Genomic DNA, 216 nt, shown 5'->3' with positions numbered 1-216 from the left:
ACCAGAACGAAATTTTCTAGACACAACACTGGTCATGGTAAAAGTGGATATATTACGGAATTACATTACACTATGCGGATGCTGCCTGGTTGGACAGCATGCCACTTTCCCTTTCGGGTGGTAACACACATCACTGCAAGTTCCCGAAGCGCTACATCCCGTCGCTGGAAGCAGTGTTTCACGAGTCCATCCTGTGCGCTGGGTAGTCGGCGGTGG

This window comes from Plasmopara halstedii, assembly GCF_900000015.1.
Source record: "Plasmopara halstedii genome assembly, contig: Scaffold_1343, whole genome shotgun sequence".
Classification (NCBI taxonomy): domain Eukaryota; phylum Oomycota; class Peronosporomycetes; order Peronosporales; family Peronosporaceae; genus Plasmopara; species Plasmopara halstedii.
Note: the sequence above shows the minus strand (reverse complement) of the source record.